Source organism: Nothoprocta perdicaria, unplaced genomic scaffold, assembly GCF_003342845.1.
Source record: "Nothoprocta perdicaria isolate Ctin4 unplaced genomic scaffold, notPer1 scaffold_78, whole genome shotgun sequence".
Classification (NCBI taxonomy): domain Eukaryota; kingdom Metazoa; phylum Chordata; class Aves; order Tinamiformes; family Tinamidae; genus Nothoprocta; species Nothoprocta perdicaria.
In genome coordinates this window covers 3,005,239-3,028,554 of record NW_020456065.1, presented here as the reverse complement: position 1 = coordinate 3,028,554, position 23,316 = coordinate 3,005,239, and positions in this window count along the sequence as shown.

Sequence of the window (23,316 nt, the reverse complement as noted above, 5' to 3'; positions counted from 1 at the left end):
CTCATGGATACATTTTTTCTTTCTTGGGCATTTCCAGAAAGTTTGTTATTCTTACTGCTTTTCTGAGACCTTTTTTAATTTTTCAGTATCTTTTCTGAAGCACTCATGTCAGAATTAGACAGGATCTTCAACAGTGATCTCACTCTTGGTGCAGGAAGAAACAACACGACCTCCTGAATCATCTCTCTTTCGTCGGACAGCAGAGAGTGAGATTGTCTGTCCGCTCCAAGGGCAAGTATGCTGCCTGTCCATTTGCAGCTTACTCACAGCACAAGATTACCTTTCTTAATGGCAGACCAATTCCGTCCCAGAAAAAAGCTCTTTCTTCCAAAGCCTTCTCTCTAATCTTGGTATAGAAAGTCCAAATGCTTTTTCTGACAGTGATCTAAGTATATAACCCTCTAGCTGAGTGCAAATTTTGATCCCTGATTCATCACAGCACAGAGCTTGCAGGCATGCCTGCAGTGTGGAAGGGCTTCTGCAATAGCTTCTCAAGCCTTTCATCTCCTGAGGTTTTAGACACCACTGGAGGCCGTGCAGATTTGGAGAGTGCTGGTTAAGCCACAGCATAGGCCTTAGATGAAGTATGCCTTTTTTTAACCATCCTTGTCCATGACTATATATGAATTAATAGGGGCCTGATTTTGCAGCATGAGCGCTTAGGCTTGCTTTGTGCCTCGCAAGAACTATGAGGAGAAATACATGACTAAATAGAGTCATCTAATATAACTTCAGATGCTCTGGACTATCTGTGACATACAAACCTGGCTGGCAGATGTGACACAGTTCAGGTGGGAAGCCTTCTGAGTGACAGCAGAGGCCCCACAGAATAACACAGAATACCTGAAATGGTAACAAACTCCTGAGTTTAAGCCCCTGAATCTCGCCGTGGTGTGGTATGCTCAGAAACATGTGGACACTCAGAGACATGTGGACCCTCTAACAGAGGGCTGTTAGACTCCATCGTATGCAATTCGGTCTCTACAGAGCATCTCCATTCAGAGAGACAAACAGCAAAAGCTTAGATTAGGCAGATTAATAGATTTCCCTAAGACTACAATGAGCTTATCAAGTGTATTAATCTCGTAGCTCTTGCTCTCCTTCCTCAGGGTCTGCAATTGTATGATGAAGCCTGTCAACTCATTTAAGCCTTTTTTGCACCGTCAGAGTTTAGCCCTCATTCTTAGACATTCATCCAGACCATAAGAAAGGATGTAGTTCAGCATCGTTAAAACGAAGGAAAGAAGCAACACTTTAGTAAATAGACTGTCTTCAAAGGTTGTGCTAGAAACACTTACACATTGTCAGGAGAGAGAAATCATACCAAAACTAGTGGGAAATAATAGGGCAAGGACATTCACCTCCTGGAGTAGGAGAGAGCCTGTGTGTTTGTACATACACATTTGTATGTGACAGACAGCTGGTGAGAATGTATCCTCCTAGAGAAGCTTAGAAGAATCACACTTGTTTTTATGATGGCCAAAGCTATTCCTTGAGAGAGTTTGTTTTCAGCTTTGGCAGGAAAAGAGGCTCTAAAATCATCTCTTTCTTTCAGCAGAGTGGCAAAACGTTGCAAAAACCCATATGTAGCACTTTACATTTCCACATGGCAAAATGCAAAGACAAAATATGCTGGAATGCATCTTTCTTCTCTCCTTTCCAAATGAACAACCAAGCTACTTCATTCTTGCCCTTCCCTTAAGCACTTTGATTAGTATATTGAAAGAAAAATCATGAACATTTTTAATCATTTATGAATGCTAAAAAATGCATGTCAAAAGACATGAAATGCAGGCAATAAGATGAGACATATCTCCAGTAATTAAGAGACAGGATATTTCTTCAGTTCTTCTTTTTTTTTTTTTTTTTAAGTAAGATTTTGCTTGGCAAGTATAAGCATGTAGTAGAAAGCAGAAAGCCAGTAGAAAGGCTAACCTGGGATCTTCAAACTTCGAGTGCTTTGGGTCATCCAAAGCAACATTAAAAAATCTTCATTAAAAACAGCCTGTTTCAACTTTTTAGTTGGAGAAAAATAATCAGCAATAATAGAGTTCAGATATTTTTTTTTTTATAATGCCCTCAAACCTCTCCATGGTGAATCTTAATTTAATCAGTCCTTTGAGAATAAGATGCCAAATAAACATCATCATCATCATAAACCTGCAGTCTTTTTCTCATTTTTGTGTTCCAGCTAGGGCTTTTTACTGTACAGAATGGCCAGGTGAGCTGTGCTGCATGCAGCAGATCCAGGGTTAGATACTCTCTCTGCATCCTTCCTCTCCACCCACACTGCAAGCGCAGGGGAAATATCACCTCTCAGTATCCGTGTTTTAGCTGTTCTCCATATTGGTCCCTAACCTATAGATTAAACCAGCTTCAATAACTTTTTCTTAAAATGATTTTGGGTCTTTTTTTCAGAACTAAATAGTAAATAAACTTGAACAACCCTCAACAAAACAAACAGTTCCCATCACCCTTCCTCAGGACAGGGATCTCCAGCAGAGGAAGCAGGTAGAGGTAGGAAGAAGCGACCCTGTGAGCTCTAACTACGACGTGGCCCTGCCCACAGTCCTCATCTCCTACCACTGGCTGCATGTTTCTGTGTTAACTGTAGTGGTACCTTTTGGGGGTTATTTCCTTGTGTTAATATTTGATGAAAGGATAACAGCCAACTGTGGGAGGAGACAGAGAGAGGCAGCTGTTACCCTTTACTTTCACCCTGGTAATACAAGCCTGGAAGACATCTGGAGGCACATCTCAAGCAAACATCAAAGCAGCCGTTCTACAAACGTGTTAAAACATCAGAGCAAAGACTCTCACGGATTGTAGTTGATTTCCATTGCAAATACAAAGCTCGCTTATTTATTTTCCGGTTTGCTCTCATGATTGCTTTGATTTACCACCTTCGTCCTGAAGCAGCCACCATGCTGGTGCTGTGGTGCTGTGTCATGCAAACTGCAGCTCGAGACAGCCCAGCCAGCCTCCCGAGTGTCAGGAGAGTTTATTCAGACCTCCTGCAAAACTCACAGTGATATTTTGGAAAACAGCAAAATCTGTTAGTTTGGAGTTACAGATATTTCAAGAATCACATATGGGCATATGTAGTCTACTTTTTCTGAAAATGGTCAGAATAGTCCTAAGTGGCAGATGCAGGATTCTCAGAATACACTTCCTGGTGTTAAAAGCAGATCGTCTGCAGAACCACTTGTCCTTCCACATGGAAAAAGAGGCTGAAAGGAAGTTGCTGGGTTAGTGCTGGAACCAAAGTGCTGGAACTTTGGAGCCAAGGTTGGTATTTCACTGAAATTTTATTATGAAAGCAGTTGTGAGTCTGTACCAGAGCAGCAGTTCTGCTGTATTCCTAGAGAGGACATAAGTGTTCACTATAAGCATGAAGGACCATAAAAATATATGCTAGAGAGAGACCCCAACCCAACTTCTGTTGTTGTTCCTTTGCTTTATAACCCCTGATTTAATCTCAGCTGTTGGCTATTACAAGCACTTTACAGGTTCATGGAAATCAGCCCCCACGAGGGGCTGGTCGGGGCAGTTCAGGCACAAGAGAGCCCCTAGAGGCTCTGAGAGCCCCTCAGGTGCTGCTCAGTTGTGTTCTTCTCTGTAGGAGGTCCCTCTGCTGTTCATATCCCTGCCTTTGAAGTAGCCTTCTTACACTCATAGAAAGACAAAAGAATGGTAAAAAATATGAGATGGTCTAAAATCACCTAAGATCATCTAACCCAAAGATTCAAAAAAGCAAGATCTTCTAATTCATGGCTTGTGTTTGGTGCTGCTCTATCACAGTACCTCAATATGAGGAGAATACTGATTTTTTTTTCCTTCTTCTTTGTCTCATGTCAAGAATGAGAAATAAACTCTTTCAGTTTGAAACATTTTACTCTCGATTCAGATCTATGAAAATTTCAAAACATACCTTACAGAGATATTTCTTTTATCAAAAAAGAAAAGCTATATAAAGATTTTTTTTTTTTCTCCAGAAGGCATNCCCGCCGTTGCGGAGCCCCTGCCGCCTCCGCGCCATGTTTGGCGGAGGGGCCCTCGCCGGGCGGTCGCAAAAATGGGCGCTGGGGCGCCCTGCGCAGCCTCAGCACGGCGCTTCCTAGTGCCTGGGAGTGAAGCAACGGGTTGCTCATCGCCCAGGCTGATTTTCAGGAACTCCTGAGCAGTAGCCTTGGCATTAAAGCCAGCTTGGTCCTTCTCATTGTGCCCTCAGGAACCCGTGTGTGCTTCGCGCACATTAAAATGCAGCCCTTGGCTTCACCATGTGCTCCTCGATGGAGCCACAGGGCTTCCCCCATGAGGAGCAGGGTCTGGCGGGCCTGCAATGTCATTGCAGAGGCAAGTGYAGGGTCCTGCACCTGGGAAGGATTAACCCCAGGCACCAGTACAGATCAGGGATCGACCTGCTGGAGAGCAGCTCCACGCAGAGGGACCTGGGAGTCCTGGTTGACACTAAGTTAACCATGAGTGAGCAGTGTGCCCTCGTGGCCAAGAAGGCCAATGGGATCCTGGCTGCATCAGGAGGAGTGTTGCCAGCAGGTCAAGGGACGTGGTTCTGCCCCTCTCCTCAGGTCTGGTGAGGCCGCACCTGGAGTACTGTGTGCAGTTCTGGGCTCCTCAGTATAGGAGGGACATGGAGCTTCTAGAGAGGGTCCAGAGAAGAGCAACTAGCATGATTAAGGGACTGGAACATCTCGTATGAGGAGAGACTGAGTGAGCTGGGTCTGTTCAGCTTGGAGAAGAGAAGACTGAGAGGGGATCTGACTAACATGTATAAGTTCATGAAGGGAGAATACAGGGAAGAAGGGGACAGGCTCTTCTCAYTRGTGGCCAGCGACAGGACAAGGGGAAATGGGCAAAAGTTGAAACCCAGGCAGTTCCATCTCCATGTGAGGAGGAACTTCTTCATTGTGAGGGTGACAGAGCCCTGGCCCAGGCTGCCCAGGGAGGYTGYGGAGTCTCCTTCTCTGGAGATCTTCCAAACCCACCTGGATGCTGCCCTGTGCCCYGTGCTCTGGGTGTCCCTGCTGGAGCAGGGGGTTGGACTAGATGATCTCTAGAGGTCCCTTCCAACCTTGARCATTCTCTGATTCTGTGAAGAGCTCCAGCCCATGAGTCCTAGGTAGTTAAACATAATTTCTAAGAAAACTTACTACACAGTGGTCGTCTGTGAAGTTTATCATTTTTGTGAAGATGAGAGAGAACTTATGAAAATGGCAGGCTGTGTTGGTACCTTTACAATTGCAGTGAGGTTAGCACAACCTAGGAACTGCCCATGTGGAGGAAGGTCGGTACTGACTGCATCTGGCATATTTTTCTCTGGGAAGGAGTCACCTGTCGCCCAACRTGATAGTTTCAAGGGAACTGTTAAGACCCTTGAGAGTCAATTACATTTATAGTTAATTCCAGCAAGAAAATCCACCTATTCCAGAGGTGAAAGAAATATTCCTTAACACAAATTTAAGGCTTTCATAAGTCAAATGAGATTTAAAGCCTGCCTTACACATCATAAGGGTGAAAGTGATGGTTGATCAGTCAGTCTTAGGTGAAAATTTACTGAACCCAAAAGGGAGATGAGAGCAACGATTTAGTCCATGATGTCCTGCCTTCCTGACACAGGGCTGGCATTATGAATAATCCTTATGTGGTGCTGCAGCTTCTTGCCATCTTGCAACCCAAATGCAGGCACTGCCGGTAAAATAGCAAGAAAGGATGTGGTGGAAACAATAAAGATCGATCCGAAACCTTTATTTATGGCTGGAGCAGTCTAAGGATGCCCGCTTGTGTTCAGGTTTGCCCCTAGCACCGTGTACTAGGAGCAGTTTTGTCCTTGCCAGTGCTACAGYGCAGAGACAAGTGCTAGGGCTCCCTCGCTGATCTGCACACACTACTACAGCCATTGGCACCAGGATTTTAATCTTGTGTAAAACACAGCCTTTTTGGGTCTCACTCCAGTTATTTGTTCACAACATCTCTTTTTTTTTCTTAAACTAGCATATTGAAAAATACAGACTGTATTTGGGATGAGCTGCCTTGGRTAAGCTGGTTTTCCTGTAAAGATAAGCAAAATATATTCTTGACTTTGGTTATCTACATGTATCCTAGCTCCCATTGCATTTTATTTCACCTTTTTCCTCTGAAATTCCTCTGCAGCCTCAGCTAAGTTGTCTGTGGGCAAATTCAGCATACACTCATGGATACATTTTTTCTTTCTTGGGCATTTCCAGAAAGTTTGTTATTCTTACTGCTTTTCTGAGACCTTTTTTAATTTTTCAGTATCTTTTCCGAATCTATGAAAATTTCAAAACATACCTTACAGAGATATTTCTTTTATCAAAAAAGAAAAGCTATATAAAGGTTTTTTTTTTCTCCAGAAGGCATTATCAAACAGCCTGAGTCTAAAATATGGGAAATGTGCAACAACCCACACTACAATTGACCGCACTTCCAGTTAAGATAGTTGAAACCCCAGACCTCTATCATCTCCTTCAGCTTATGCATTAAACTATTGTAGCATGAAAATTGTCATTACTGCATCTGAACAGTATATCATCCTGCATCTTTTTCATATATTCCAGGGCCAATTGCTTTCTGTTTGCTCAATGCTATTAAGTGCTCATACAGAAATGTAGGCTGAAATCCAATAACAGCTTCCCATCATTTTCCAAGCTACCAAGTTGTTCAGCTTTTCTTCCAGATATTTTTTTTTGTGGAAAATTTAACAGCGTGTAGAAGACTCTTTAAATGCTGGAAATATGGGAACAGTGATGTTGAACTGAATAGCAAAATATTTTCTTTTCAAGGAAGTAAAACAGCTCTGAATTTATAGTTTGCAATATGTTTCCTTGCGTTTTCTGTTCCTCTTTCAAAGACTTCACAGAGATAAACCTAGACTTGCTGCAGGATGTTTCACACGTTGTTTGAACAATGCACACACTGAGGTATTTAAGGAAAGGTATTTTGACAAGGAATAGATGTGTTCAGAGAAAATGCATATATTTGGGGAATAGATCTGTTTACTCTGTTAAAGCTCAGCTATTTGCCACATTTTCTGCTGTATGTTTTATTAGGCTGGGAACTTCTGAACGCTTGTGCCAGTAGAGAATTTGGTTAAATCAAGGCTCATTCACAGGAGCGACAAGATATTATGTCTTGCCTCAAAGTGGAGTTCGATTCTGCCTTGATACTGCTGCATAATGGCTGCACATTTTACACTAACTTTACAGTGTGTATTTTTTAGCTAATACACTTTTCAAGCACTGTAGAAAAATTAGCTAAAATTTGAAGCATGTGCCAGTGAAAATGGTAAAGATTAATAAAAAATGCTGCCTGCATGAAAAGCCTAAGCTAGGTTTCTTGCAAGAAGATATTTTATCAGCAGAAATAAGTTCTTTTCTGAATTTTCATATGATAAATTAACTTCTCTCTTACAGTACAGTCATTAAATCACTCTACGTTACCTTCGCACAGTCCTCCACATCTGTGGCTCTGCTGAGCTTCCCTCAGCGCCCAGCAGCAGGAGCACTCAGCTAGCGAGCCGGGAAAAGGAGCTGATTTGTATGAAAATCCTGAGCAACCTTTGAACGTTGTGAAGACGCCCAGTGCCCTGTGGACGTCACCMGGATCATTGGCTGGGATTGCTTTGTGAACCCCTCGCTCCCGGAGTTTCTGTCTCACAACCTTTAAGACCCGTGACATTTTTCTATGCCATTTCCAAACCCAGATTCCTTACCCAGGTTTTTCTTCCATTTCTGTAAGACAAAGCATTCGTATTTTGCTCGCAGTACACATATCATCAAAGTTTCCCATGTCACTGTAACTAAATGAGACCATGCGGACAGAAAAGAAGCTGATCAAATTCCTCTTGCCCATGCCAGCATTTCAGCTTTCCTTGATTTTCATGGAGCGGGGAACACTTCCTCGTTTGTTGCCAGGGACTGAATCTCGGGTGTACATCGTTTTTCAGCAAGTTATCTGTCGATCTCAGGGCATTCTCTTTCTTGTTTCTTTGCAAAATAATTCAGTTACCTAACTGTTCATATTGCATGTTCAGAATCCTACTCAATTTTCCTTTTTTTTTTTTAAGTATTTTACTTACATATTGCAAATGGTTGGTGTACTTCATGGTTCGATAATCAATCAAATTCATCTGATTCCTGAGGTTTTTTTCTCGTTATGTATGCTTCATCTTGTCCAAACTGCATTATTTATTAATCATACCACAGTACTTTGTCAGAACCTTGCTGCTCTGGCAGGCAGAAGCCAACTGAAGTGCATTTTAAAAAGAAAATCAACAGAAAGGGTGGTTCCTTCTTYGTTTTCAGTATAAACGATAAGAAGTGCTTATGGACAGTCAGACTAGCAAAACCAAAGAATGAACACAGAGCTGGTCAGCCTGGTTAGCAGTGAGGTGGTGCTTCGGGCCAAAGAAGGTTTGACTGTTTACTTAGCAGTGAACTCCTACTTCTTCCTCTTAAATCTAGGGGAAAGTTTCCTATAGCTGTGATCTTTAGACATCCTCTTAGTGAGGGCTGCAAGTTATGAACAAGAGACCTGAGATGAGAATCTTCCTTTTCCACTTCCAGTGCAATATAAAATAGTTGGGAAAAGTGCAGTCCCACCGCAGAAACCCCGAAGTTACTGGAGGGGGCTGTCCAGGCAGGAGGTTCTCCCAGTGCTACAGAGGCCCTGCTCAAAACAGTTCTTAATTTTTGCACTTCGAGCAACTGAACTGGATCTGCTTTATGAGGAAAGATTAAAAAGAACTAAAATGTACAGATATATGTACAGATATAATTACAGGCTGCAACTAGCAAGGAAAGGTGCAGTTCAGCACGGTCAAAGGGGCAATTTCAACAAATAGGTGATATATTTTACTTAGAAATTCTGTGTTACTAATAGGCTAGCCTTCATCACTATATCTTTTTCCAAATGATGTGATAGAGAACACTAAATAGGTTTAACAATTACATTGAGAAGTGTAAAGTTGAATATGTATTTGTATTTGTATTTTTTTCTGAGTTTATGATTCCATTTGGATAAATAAGATTGTATTAACTTTTGGATTCTAGATCACCTATTGAAAGAATCTGCAAAAGGAGAAGAAGATAGAACAAACAAAAACAGTTTATGATGTGAAGCATTTCTGAAGAGGTTAAGCTCACACAGATTATTTCTGTTTTAGAAATGTACTTCAGTGGTATTTTAAAGACTGGCTAATCACACTATTTCCAAAAGTTCCTTCTTCTTCAGGCTTTCTGGTTTTTTGTTTTTTTTTTTTTTTTTTTCTTTTCAGATCTTATATCATGAAGGCCTAACAATTATGGAATAAATAAAATGAAAAATTATGAATTGTTTGCAGCTGTTATATACTAGGTCTGTTTAATTTTGTAACCAGTGAAATCCAGGGTCCTCTCCACAGAAAAAGAGAACGTCCTTGTCCTAATCACAAGTTTTCTCATCAGTTAGCTGGCACTCACAATTGCACAGATTGTACCCATAAAGGAGGCTAATGCTATGTATTCTTCAGAGAATGTCTATGCAAACATATATATATGCAAGCACTGTCTGCACTAGGCAGTGCAATCAAACAGAATTAGAAATGCATTTAATATATCAGCACAATCCGTAGTATATTGAGTACTGCTCAACGCAGTAGCAATGAGTAGCATCATGCAGTTTACTGGTGCTTTGTGTAAGGATGGCTTGGGCAAATTTCACTTAAGTTGATTCCCTACCAGTTTAAACTAAGTCATCATGAAGCATCAAATACATCTGTGCATCAGAGTGCTGCCATGATTTAGCAAAATAGTTTCTAAACTGATTTTCTCATGCAGCCAAAATCTCAGCGTAGAAATAGCCCAATTTTCCAACTCAGCTATCGATTGCCATATTAAATTTTTTTTCTATGCTATCATAAAAACCTTAATCTACTGTCATTTATAGTGCTGGGGAAGAAGAAAAATTGACATCTACATAACAAGTAAAAGCAGAAGAGCCAAGACTCATTGCATGTGAACTGAAAGGAYATTGATTACAGGTTGAAGAGTGTATCAGTAATTCACACCACAAGATTGAACTGTAACATGTAGTGTCTCTTGAAGGCCTGATCCAATCCTTCTGAAGGATTTAGATTGCCTAGTCTCGAAGGCCTGCATAACATGGGCTGTTCTTTGAGCTCAGTACAGCTCAGTCCRAAGACTAATACTGGGACTTCTGGAAGGTGGTGAGTAACAGCAGCACCAGCCTGACCTGTTTCTGTGGAGAAAGTAGACTGACTGCAGTAGGAGAAATGCAGGGCACCTACGTGTCATTGGCAGATCTCCCACTGAAGTTTGGTCATCTATAGCTACTTCTCTTTTATATTGAAAATTGATTTTCCCCTACTCAGTCTAGGAGCATTTGTAGGAAMGTTGTTATTCTAGGAGATGATGACAAGAGCAACCCACGGTGCAAAAACAGAGCGCGGGGCAATGATTTCTGCATTGATTGCCTCTGTGCCTCTAGGAYGTAAGCAGTGAAAGCCAGGATAGTGGTTATCCTTCACCCGGGAGAACTCTTCCAGTGAAACTGAAAAAGGGAACAGAAATCCATTTACTATTTCTAGATAACTGTTTCTAATGCAGGTGGTGGCAATGCTGGATTCATAGCTTGCTCCTTGTCCAGACCTCTGATACATGTAACAAGCAATCCCCAAAGTCCCAAGTGCAGGCTACGTTTTCTTCTGTAATTTAATTTAGGCTCTTTTTAGTGGTCAACTCTTCAGAGAATCTGTGGTAAAAAGCTCTTAAGATCTCTCAGAAGTAGAGCACGATTATTCTTCACTGGACTTCAAAAATTTTGTGGTGTGTTTTCTGTAATTTATTCAAAGCATTTGAACTTTTTCCCTATCTGCTTATGTAAGTTAGGTATACCTTCCATTTCTATTGAAATGTTAAGCTTGRCATAAGCTTAGTAAATTAAGCTAACAATGGGTCAATGAAGAATTGCTSTTATTCCGACTTTCCAAATGGGGAGATGAGCCCGGTAAAGACGGTATTTCTGGAGAAGCTCGAATGACTGAAAGCCCGTGAAATGGAAACCCAGTGAGAATCCGTGGGCATAGCACTGGGATTTGTTGCCAGCTAAAAGTTAATCTGAGAGGGCCCTGTAATTTGTGGTAGGTTTCTGTTTTCTGACGGGGTGAATTTAACCCTCGTGAGAATACCCAGGACAGCCCACGGGACCGAGTGCACGCTACGTCATTGCTGCCCGAGTCTGGGTTCATTGCACAGCCGTCCAGAAATGCCATCCGCTAGAACACTGAGGAAAGTGAGTGCAAAATACTGGGAGTAGTAGGGAAATCGTGTAAGGAGTATAGTTATGTGTTAGTAGTTTTATCTTTGATGCTATTTAATCTTGAGTGAGTTTGTGCTTACTCTGACATTGCATTTTCAAGTGTTCAGATGTCTTTGCGCAAATATGTAAGCACAAATAGGTTTCCCAAAAGCAAGTGAAAGGGGAAATAACACAGGTATAACACTAGAAAGAAAACACTCATAAACACTATTAAGGATTGTGYGTCTCAGTACTTCCACGTTTGAGGAATGAGAGTGCAGTGAAAATTACATCTTCGCATTCAATTTTTATAATTAAACAGTGCCCTACAAGCAGCACAACCTCCTCCACACTGCAGCTCAGGCTTCGTTCACTCCCCAAACATCTGAATGTAATGAATAAGGAGAGACATTTTAGTAAGCGTGATTGACGCACACAGACAGACCTTGCTGTCTGCCAGATTCACTTTGTGCCCTGTAACTGAACGGTGGCCAGAGCTGCATGGTGGGGAATATACTCCCTGCCTCAGAAATTGTCACTGGCGCGGCACTGCCAGCTCACACGTTCAGCATTCACAGCTCAGCTCTCTCCCTAAGCTSAGGCTTAAAAAAGTATGAGGTTTATTTAAGGTAATACATTCTGTGTCTTTGCATTTGCCTTTCGGATCTGGAGACTTCACCTTTTGCAAGCTTTCTTCTCCAAGCACGTGGCCTAGGAGCTCGTAAATGTTATGGTCCAGCAGCTCGTCCCTGTGARTACTTCCAGAAATCGCCAGGCTTGGGATGCAGTTGCCCGCGTGGGCAGCATGTCTGGCACGGTGAAGGCTGCACAGGAAATCCCCTGCCAGGTGTGGGGTGGATAGAGGACAGGTGACATTGTTAGAGTGAGGAGACACATGTCAGAGATTAACAAGGCAGAGGAGGAACTGGTTTGGTTCTTTTTGACGTGAACATGACTGCTGGCTCCTAAACCCTGTAGATCCTGGAGGGCTTCCACAAGGGGAGAGCATTCCTGCACGAGGTCAAGCTTTTGCCATCTCTCCAGGCCCCCCTATCCCCCACCTCTCTGCAGTGCAAACAGGAAGGGTGGATGTAAAAACCACTGACACATTATTAAATGAAAAATGTTCAGGAGAGGTCAGGAACAAAATCTGAGGGCTGTTTAAAGTTGCTTGATTGCTGCCTGTGTAGCAAGTAAGGCAACCATACAAAGGTCACYGTGTCTCATCCTATTACATCAGTGCCCTTTCAAAGTACATTGTGTCCCTTCAAGTTGTGTCACATCAAGCACCGGTTGACTGCTTCATTGTGACTAATATTCACTGCTAATTCAACTTGCTGCTACTGGTGCCTTATTTGCGAGGTGATCCCTGTTCCTGGAAACACATTATTTGTTATTTGCAGGAGACTTTGAGCAATTTGCAGATGTTCCATAGGATTGTTCACATTCCTAAGGACGACCACCTAACCACAGTTGCTTMTTCTTCTTCATTAGATGACTTCCTTTTTAGTAGTAGGAGAATAACATTACAAAAGCATTCATGTATTTATTCACTCCTAAGTAGCCTTAATCTCCTTTAAAAAATATTTGCCAAAAGAGCCAAAAACGGTGTCAAACGAATCTGTGAGAATTGTAGCTGACAATAAGCACGAACATGAAGGATTTCAAAAACCAGCTGTACTTTCAGTACATTTTTGTTTTTTTTTTTTTTTTTTTTTTTTTTAATATTGTTTTCATTACGAAACCGGTTCGAGTCAAATCCCTCCAGCTGCCACGCTAGGAGCAGAGCTCGGACTTCTCCGCTAGAGGATGCCCTCTTCTTTTAAATGAGCGGTTCCGCTCTCCCGTCAGGAATATCCTTTGGGCCTAGCGATCCAAGCGGTTAGCTTATAAAAATGTGTGAATGAGGTCAGCGCTGAGGGGCTTGTGTGAAGTCTCAAATGTTCAGCCTTCAGCTTAAAATGGAAAAATGTTTTTAAAGCAGCATCCAGTTCAATTAACCGAGCTGTGTGGTTGAACTGAAGTGCTTCAGAAATCTCGCTCTGCTCTGACACATTTGTGATGCTGCATACATACTGTTGGGCGCCCCGAAATATCTTCACCTCCTTCTATCACTCACRCTCCAAAATTTATCAAACACGCTTCTCACCCGCCACCTGGACACAGGGTTTTATTTCGACTTCTGCCAACGTGGTGAGATGTGAGGGCTTATAAATAGAGCGTTGTTTTCTCCTGGGCCCATTTTCAAGTCAAACCTACCCCCGTTTAATGGGGATATGCTAATGAAAGGGCTAATGGCCCCTATCAATCTGCGAGTACCTGGCTGTGTGTTCCCTCTGCCTTCCCTCTGTCAGAGATAACGACCGTGCAGCTGCAAGGTGAGCTGGATTCATCAGCCGGCTCCGCAGAAAACAAACCCACCGAAACAGGCAGGTGGGTGAGAAGAGCCCCAYGAGGAGGTCCTGCACGGGCCCGGGGGTGCACAGCCCTCGCAGGGCGCCGGGGAGGCAGCGAGACCCGCAGCRGCACTTTGCGCTCGCACCAGATAAGGTGCAACGTGAAACCGCAGGTTTTCAGGCTACTGCAAGTGCCGTGCAAGCCCCACTTTGGGTTTGATTCATTTTGCTTCTGAAACTGCAGTCAGGTCACATCCTGGCTTCTGCTTGGCGAGGTGAGATTCGCACACATCCCTGGAGTTCACGGGGTTCACAGCAGCTCCGCTCAGAGGCACGCRCCAAACAGGAGGCCCCAGAGAAGCAGGCCAGGAAAAGATGTGCAAGTGAACTTGGGTTTACTTCTCTTTCTTTTTCCTTAGGACAGTACAAACTGCGTTACTCAAGCGACAGAGTCACTGAAAATAAGCAAGACAATATGTTTTATRAGTCCATTACTTCACAAAAACAACCTTTGTAGTGCCTGATGGATAGCTTTGAGACTTCCTTGGACAATATCTACTATCCGTATTCAAGTTATAACACATTCTTAAATATTCAGTACTCGCATGTTAAAGCAAGATCTTCTGTCGCTAGCAATAGATGCTGCGAACACAAATGTGGTATGATGATTTGAAGTTTTTCCTGTGCCTAACAAATTTGTTGTCATGCCCTACTGGGAATGAATGAGGAAAAATGGTAATTATTAAAATAAAATATCTGAAAATAAAAACTGTTGATGGCTTAGTATCCTGTATTTTTTTCTGCACCATTGAAATGTTATATTTTATATTATTATATTTGTAGATGTTTATCCATTTGATAGTATAATAAAATGTTTAAAGTATTTACTACCAAACATAATTTTCCATCTCTTTGTGCTTGCTTTGGAGACAAACTAATAAAAAGGCCTTTGAGACAGACCTAAATCCAGTGATGCAAACTAGTTCGCAGAATAAACTATACTTGTTAGAGCATCTTGCCTTTCTTCTTGATGAACCTATGAGCAGCACATCTTTCATTCTCTGGAAAAAAAAAGAGACTATTTAACTTAGTCTTAGTTCCTGGATGCTGAATGACATTTATGGTTTTKATATACAATGGTCTACATCTTAAAAATGACAGCACGGATACATATTATGAAATCACAGGAAAAGAAAAAAAAAAAAAGCAAGCACGTACAATTGCTCTGAACAATGAATYCAGTTTTAAGACTTTTTGAGAGTGAAACCTGAGAACTACAAATGATTTGATTATCTGTCTCTTTTTGTATGAAGAGGGAGTAGCCTAAATTTAACATTCTCAATTTCAGGACAGACATCCAAAGGACAGAGTATGATGTGGGCTGCATATCCGTGCAAGGGAGTGGAAACCCTTTCCTTTGTGCTTGGGATGGCTGTCATGAACTTTGATCCAGGCACAGAGTGTTTGCCTAGGTTCTCTGTTGCTGGATGAGAATGAGGAAGGAAAGGAGAGCAGGAAGTCTGGGCTGTAAACTTCAACTTGGTGACCGGCACCACTGAGAGAAGACATCAAGATGCACAACTAATACAGGCCCTYAGCAGGGATGTATGTGAATAATTCTTCCTATGCCACTCAAGGGGAAGAATAATTAGTAATTCTTTCAGTAGCTCCCTTTATCCAGATTTAAAGTTCCATATATTGCTGCAGTAACCATAGGTAATGTCAACTCCACAATGAAAGGCTCTAAAAAATAACATATTTCAATGTGATAATTTCAGATGGAATGCAGGTAGAAATGACCACAGCTCCTGAGTGGTAAATTAAGATAGCAATAAGCAGAATTCATTAATGTAAACTATTTAAATGTAACAAAACCAGTATTTTCAAAGTACAYTTTAGCTAGATGATAACTTTTACTCAAAACTGCAGAGTCTTCTAAGGAGATGTCTGCTGGGTATGGATGAACCCAAACAATTCAGCAAGTATAAGAGAGTGACCGAAATTAAGAGAAGCATGAAGACTCATGAGTGGATTAACATACTTCCTTGTCTGTTTTTCCTYTCTTCTTATTTTTTGAGATGAAGACATCTTTCTATCTGCACATACAGCAAAAGAAGTTATTTCCTGACTATAATAAGTGGTCTTGGTTTCCGAGGGGAAGTTCCTGTTCTGTGTTTAGCTTTGGAAGCCATGGATAGTGTCTGGCCTCAGCTGGCAGTGTGCTCATCTCAACTATGGGAACTTGTTCTCATCTAACAGGATGAATGTTTTAAGTTCTACAGAAAATAAGACAAAAACAAGGGTGAAAAAACAGTTATGATATACCTAACAATGCGATCAGTTTGCCTGGTGCTGTCTGTGCTGACCTCCAGGAGGATTTTGGGTGTCACATTCAAAGTCTAGTTCTTTTCCATTGACGGTAACACCRGGCATTGGCTCATGAGATGGAAACAATAATCCAATATTCCAAGATAAAGAACGGGCTGGCAACTTCAAGCCTGCAGCGCAGTGGTGATCAGAGGAAGCTTTCCTGCGAGGCTCACCATCTCAGTAGAGTGCAATTCCCCAGAGTCCATGAACCATCATACTCCTTCATCACCTCCTGCTCTAGGTGTACGTTTTGACCTTTCTCCCCCCGCCACATAAATTTATAACAACATGTACACTAATAAACATTTTAAAAGCAATCCTCCTTCTCTATCTCGCTCTCATAAAAAAAATCCCTCTATTAAAAGTTCCTCTCTGCACAGGCTCCTCTCCCTAGGGGCAGGTTGAAAGGAGAAACAAGTGACAGATGTTAGCTGTTTTGGTTAATGCACTATTGGAAAGCACTCAGATACTATGGTGATGAGGGCAGTATAAAAATCTATGTGGAAGGGAGCAGAACAGGCGCATCACATACAACATTGAAAGCAAAATTGGTACAACAACGGCATACTGCTTGTTTTCTGCACCTTGCTGAAGAATCRTGCGTGTTTGCCAAGCCATACCATTTATTCTCTCCCACTGTTGACAATGGCATGGAGAAACACACAGGGTGAGCACTCTTTTAGAGAATGTATACTCTGTCTTGCATGTCCTAAAGCACTCAGGGGATTAAACAATAGGAATCACAGGCAGAATTAGCATTTTAATGGGAACAAGGGGGTTGAAAATTCCCATAATTTGGCCTTTGAGCATCATCTAAAAAAAACCTGTGGGCACAGCGCGAGGGAAAGAGAGAGCAAATGTATTCTGACCAGCTTTATGAGAAATTCAGCGTGTGTTTTAATGAGGGATGGGTTAAAGTGAGTCAATGCAGATGACCTTGCTGTAGACACATTTTCCTCATGCAAAATCCTGACATTTCAGACCTGCTTTCACACATTCCATGAATAGATGTCATTACTCATTATCACATTTATCATTACAAGTATAAAACAATGAGGTGTCAAYGAGGGGAAGGATTAAAATAGATTTTAATTTTTTTTTTTTTAAGTACCTGGCACAGGTTATTATGTGGCAACGTGTTGTAAGAGCGGAAAAAAGAAGCCAAGGTTCTGACACTGAAAAGCATTCCTCAGAGAAGTTATACTGCTGAGACCAAAACTTTTTCTTGTCTTTGTCCTTTCCAGACTAGCATAAGACATTGAGACAAGAAATAATACTCAAAGAGTTAATAGTTGTCCTTCTSTTTACTGTGATTTTATTCACTACTTCAATGTATGTAACATCAAGTGTACAGTGCACATCTTTCCTYGTGTTTTGGAGGAAAATCAGTGCTGTATCATGTGTGGCAATAAAATACCTTATAATGAACAATTTGGCAGTCAGTTTCTGAATCTGTTTGTGGCAAACCATCATGGGATAGCTAGGGTGAATGGAAAATGGCAGAGTGACTGAGATGTAATTGGATGACTACTTGGCATGCAAAACTAGAAAGAYTGAAATTAACTCTTTACAGATATCACTTGCGACCCTTAAAGAGCATCCACGACTCTTCTTTCCAAGATGTGGTCCATGGCTCTACAATACATGCTAGATCACAGAATTTCTGCCTGCACTACCATATGCAGCTCACTCCTTCCTGTGATCGGTGTCCACTCCTCTACCACTGGAAAACAGACTGTGGAAAAGAATTTAGAGAAAAATACTTTAATTTAGGAGTACTCTTTAAAGCCTGGTGAGTTTAGTGAGCTGTTTTGCAACATGATAACCCTAACAGCCATGGCCAGCACACGAGGAAGGCAGAACACAAAGGCACAAGGCAGAAATGAGCATGGACTATGAGAGAAGAAGGTGGTTAAGAAAGACCAAGGTGGTTAAGAAAGATAGGATATTGCTGTTTATGAAATCTGTTCCAGGAGCCTAAGTTTAGTGATATGTGCTATGTGCTGGGAATGGAAATCATGCATTTAGAACAGCTTTAATTATTTTCTTTTTAATAGAAAGAAAAGTGGCATTTCACAAATGACAAACCTTGCTATTTGCAAATGAACTTTTCAAAATAAAGACATCAGTTAATAGAAGTCTCTGTCATTTAGCCAAATGTAAACTCAAGTGAATAAGATTGCCAATTATTAGTAGAATTTTGAAAGAAATGTACGCAGAATTAATTGTATGCTTCACTTGGATATCCAGCTTCTACTGTTTTGTGTTTGCAGTGCCATCTCCTATTTAACTGACTGTATTATGGCTTTTCTACCACATTTTCTCATTTGAAAAAACAGCCTCCCCAAATTACATCTGCCAATTGCCTTTTGACACCACTCTGAGGTGATCAGCAGACCAGTTAGAATGAGTGGGCAACTTAACCTTGTTGGCCTGCTAGGAAACTTGCTAGTTCTGTACATGTGTATAGTCTTGGAGCCCAAGAAGGGAAAATATTACTTGCTTATTTCAGTGAAGCAAAGATCCTGATCCTGTTGACATCAAAGTGAGTGATAAAACTTCCCTAGTTACGTGAAAGCTGAATTACAAGGTCATAACATTGCCTTTACTCATGTACTCCTCAAGTACAAGCCGAGAATCCACCAAGCACTGAGGGATCTGTTTTGCTTTCGCTAGGCCTTGTGTTACTCAAGTGATAAAGTGCTAGATGCTCTACTGAGAGGGGAAGCATATCTAAGACTGTAAGGTTTTGTGATGCAAATATGATACGATGTGCCTGTGTTGCAAAAAGCCTTCYGTGGGAATGGATAGTGCCCACACACATGCAGAGTGTCATATTAACCTCTATATATTTTACATCACATAATGTCAAAAGCATAGGCCACAATGTACACCAAATGGAAAGACACATTGTYGGATTCTGAACACAGTTTCATTTCCATTCAGTGATCACAGATTCATAGATTTAAAAGTCCAGAGGGACCATCATGATCGTTTTGTCTGACCGCCTGTCTCACACAGGCCAAAGAACCTTACCCGTTAATTTCTGCTGTTCTAATATTTTGAAGCAGTTCCTTCAGAGACAGATTGTTTGCTGGATCCCATGACTGTAAGTAAACAAGGTAATTGAGTAAACAAGGTAATTTTGTGCAAATGCTGTAACTGTACAGCATGGGATATTTTTTTTCTGAGCTTACTTTAAAACATCTTTGTGGTTTCGCCATCTTCTCTGACAAATGAAGTCCCCACTTAGCCTGTCAGCAGMTAAAAGTGCATTTGCTTCCCCAACACCCACCTAACCTTTGGCCTCTGCCAATGAAGGTGCCAGGCTTGGTGGCAGCTTCTGTAATATGGAGGGTTTTCGGCTCCAAACTGGASAGACAAGTTAATTCCCTTCACATGGACCACTGCACAGCCATCAGAGGATGATGAATTTCAGCTGCTGGTTCACCTGCACTGGGCTCACTTTTGTATTTTTAAGTAACTGAAATATTGTAATGTTCTACTCTCAGCTTCCCTGCTGTTTTTTTTCTTTCTTTCTTTTTTTTTTTTTTTTTAATTTAACAACTCATTTTCCCCTTTAAAATATACGCATCACTTACCATTCTAGATATTTGTTAAAATAGAATTAAGATGTTCTTTAGCATATGACACAGGATATTTACATTGTTTCACAGTAGCACCAAGAATAGGTAACTTAATACCTAAACTGCATAGAATATGCCATGGAATAGATCTTGCAGGATATTATATGATATAGCTCTTAAGATAACTCCTGTCACTATGCTTTGATACTTTACTTACATTTCCTGTAAATTAATCTTTAGTTTCCAACTGTTAATCTATGGAACTGTAATGTACAAAATAAATGGGATCTTTTAAAAATAGCACAGTAATATAATGAATTAAAATGACAGTAAAAGAAAAAAAACCCTCTTACCGTTGTGCCAGAAATCAGTTCAATATGCTGGCTTAGTCTTTTTTAAATGAAATTGAATTGATGAAGCTAAATGCAGCTCTTGCACAGAAAAATATATATGATAAATATTTATATGGTCAGCACTTTGCAGATAACATATGCTCACTATATATACATTTATGGTCAWACTTAGGGTATCCCTATTATTTTTATGCAAGATAAATACAGSCACAGAATTACAATCATGTGAAAAATACAAGAGTTTTGTCTGATGTGATACCATAGTTATTARAACCTAACTTGTTGCATCTTTTGTCTGAAACACGAGTCAGTTTTCAGAGCTGTGGCTTGATTTAATTAGATGATAGAATAGTTAACTTTGTTGCTAATTTGATTTATTTGTGTATTTTACACAAAGCGCGTGCCATAGCCATACACTTGCACTCAGGACAATTCAAACAGGTGATCTTTCTTCATGTTCCCAGCCCTCTGCTACTTAACTCTCAACCTAAGATCGTTCTGAAAACCATTCTGAGGGCCMTGTTCCCCATGCTTATTTAAGCTGTCTCTTTGCATTTTCTGATGCTGCTTTCTCACTTTCTCTGCCTCTCTTCTAACTGGAGTGTTACTCAGCAAAATCTTCCCAATCATTTCTGTTTTTGTATTGAGGAGTTGCATTAGCTATTAAGTAGCATTTACTTAAGGAGCTCCTCAGCACTGGGGCTCCATGCTCGAAAGAAACAATTCCTTTCTGCCCCTGTAAGCAAAGGCAGGGCTACATCCTAAAATTTTTAAGAAAGTGTGGGAGACTCTAAGTTAATATTCAACGCTTGTTCACCACTTTACATTGTGCTCATGAAGGAAAGTAGAGAAAAGAGGAAGAAGTTGCACTAGAAAATAAGGCATAGAACACAGAGCACTGTCTTTCTGTGCTTACTAATGTTTATTTGCCATTGCTCTCATGTATTTGTTAGCTGAAAAACTTTAGGGAAAATAAGATAAAATCAGAGAAGACTCAGTGTCCTCTTAATGCTCAAAAACGTAGATACTAGACCTTACAAATCCTACTGACCTTTCCCAGAGTAAAAGGCCATAGGACTGAACCTTCAAGTATGGATGCTGTTCATATGCTTGTCTGGGTTTCATTATTCCTAGCACCCTCCCAGGGGTTTTGCTTCATTCCTGACACAGCTGTCCACCCCAGGTGCAGGTGTTGTGCTTGGGCTCTGCAGGGACTTCAACTCCACAGGCTTTTGCAGAACCAGGSAGCAGTTCCCAGAAAAAAAATGTGTTTGAGAGGACCCTTCTTTGCCTGTTAACAGATTTAAGGACCTGCTTGGTGTGGTCCTTAAATCACTTATAGGGTCTAGCCCATAAATTGTGAGTTCAGTTTCTGGAGCTGTAGAAGAGCCCTCGCTTTAGAGGCCAGGATACTTTGAAGAGCAAGACCCTGTGATATTTTGTGTAGGATATTTTGTGCCTGAATTTGCACATTTATGAGGCCACATGTGCTATGAAAATTTTGAATCAGTGACAACTGCAGTCATCCTACCCCAGAGGGAGTGTGAATAGGAAGCACTGACGGAAAATAAATCTGTAATTTTCTAAGCATATTACAACTGGGAAAGTTCTGAATGTGCTGAAGTCATTGAGGAGCTCAATACACAGTTAAAGCTGGAAAACCTGTCTTTCCAATGCAGGAAATGAGAATTTTCACTTAGGTTAACTAAAATGTGGTAAATAACACGAAATAATACCCAAATGAGGAGAAGGTAGTTTGTAAATGTGTCACAAGTTAGGAAGATTAGGTAAATTGCAGTTGGAAGACTGTGGTAATTACCATGACCAGCTGAAAGTGGAAGTCTGAAATCTTCCATCTTACACGGTGACATCCATCTTACATCAGTGACAGTATTAGCTAAAAACCAGTGACATAGTATTAGCTAAAGAAAAACACTGCTAAAAGTTTATGTTCTCTTCAGATGCAATTCACCTAAATTTAGCTGTTGAAAAATTAAGTATTTTAAGCTAGGCTCAACAGAGACCTGAGTAGCTTCAGCAATGACATATCTCTCTAAACAGCACCTGTTTTTAAGGATGAATTGCTCTGTTGCCTTTATCACTCCCTCAGCTACAGAGCGGGGTCTAATATACTGGCTTAGATTAGCTGCTTAACTTGAAGAAGATAAGGTGAGCTGTACCCTGAAGCTGGTGTATATTTTCATTGCAGCCACAGAAACAAGTTTGCTCGGGTCTGCCAGTAGTCTACAGGTTTCATGCATTTTTGCTATGAGCTGAACACTCAGAGAGGTAAAAATCTGCTTACCTTGGTTGAGAGGTTGTGCACAGGAGGTTTGTGTTTTTAAGCCACTAATACTGCAATAGCAGGGAGTGACTCTGCAGTCTGTATCGATTTGAAAACATTGCCTTTGGTTTCGATTGATAGCTGCTCTACCATTCATAGGCACTACTGGTCAAAAATACAACTTCTGGAAACAGGTTTATTATTACCGAGATAACAATTAGTTTTGGAATAACAGGCAACTGTAGGCAAAAGTCAGGAGGAAAGCTTTACAGGAGGGTCACTGTTTTATGAGAACTGTCTTAGCATTTCATGCGACTGATCACAGTTTTATCAATATTTTAGAGAAAGCACCTATTTAAATGCCTCATCTACAATAAGGCATTTTACCTTGTTCTTATAACAGCTTTTAAGTTACTTGTTTGTCGTCACAGAAATTGGTAAAAAGAGGAGGGCAGCAGACATCAGAGCTGATATATGAATTGTCCATCAGCTTTCAGATAATCATTTCCTATGACAGCAGTGGTAAGAAAGAAGAATGGCAGTCACAAATTTATTTTAATGTGTCCTGCAACCTTGTGATTGATTAGAGGAAAAACAGATCGTTTCATCCTTTTTCCACAATTGGATTTTCTGGTTAAATCCAGAACTGCCAAAGTGCAATAAAACACTCTCCTGAATGCAGTAATCTCCCTAAATCTTCAAATTCTCCCCAGCCACCCCCCACCTCATTTCATACACAAACATGGAACAAAATGATGCATAAAAGCAGCAAAACTGATTAGCATCAGCAGAGTTTCCTTTTTAATGTATTAGACCTTTAATCTTTTCTTAAGTGTTGCCATTAAAATTATTAAACTACTTCCCCACCTCCTGCCAATGTATATTTTTTGAATGAATTCACTAAGGTATTTAAAAAATATTACTGCATTATTTCCACAGTTGTCCTGGTCTGCTTTTCACAGTAGATTTTGTTATAGATTTCAATGAAATTC